Here is a 339-nt window from a genome sequence, read left to right on the forward strand (position 1 = left end):
CGACCAGGGATGCAGATGGGGGTAGGACTCCCATTTTCCCCAATGTTAAGGGTACCTCCCTGGGTGGGGGGGATACAGGAACTGGAGGTGATGCTAAATGAGGCAAAATATCCATGATCACCCCCCCAAAAAATAAACCCCCACAGCCAGGATTGTGCAACCTTAGCGGTGGGGCACCCCCATCCCGCTCTGCACCCCCCCCAGGCAGCAATACAAAGCAGGAGGGGAACCCCAGGATCCAACCAGCTGCACCCTCCCCTTTTCATTGCAGTGTCCCCAGCTTTGGAGGGGAGGGGGGTGGGGTGGGAAGGGCGCAGCTTCCCCCTCCTTTTCGGGGGG

Source organism: Mesitornis unicolor, unplaced genomic scaffold, assembly GCF_000695765.1.
Source record: "Mesitornis unicolor isolate BGI_N332 unplaced genomic scaffold, ASM69576v1 scaffold31970, whole genome shotgun sequence".
Classification (NCBI taxonomy): Eukaryota; Metazoa; Chordata; class Aves; order Mesitornithiformes; family Mesitornithidae; genus Mesitornis; species Mesitornis unicolor.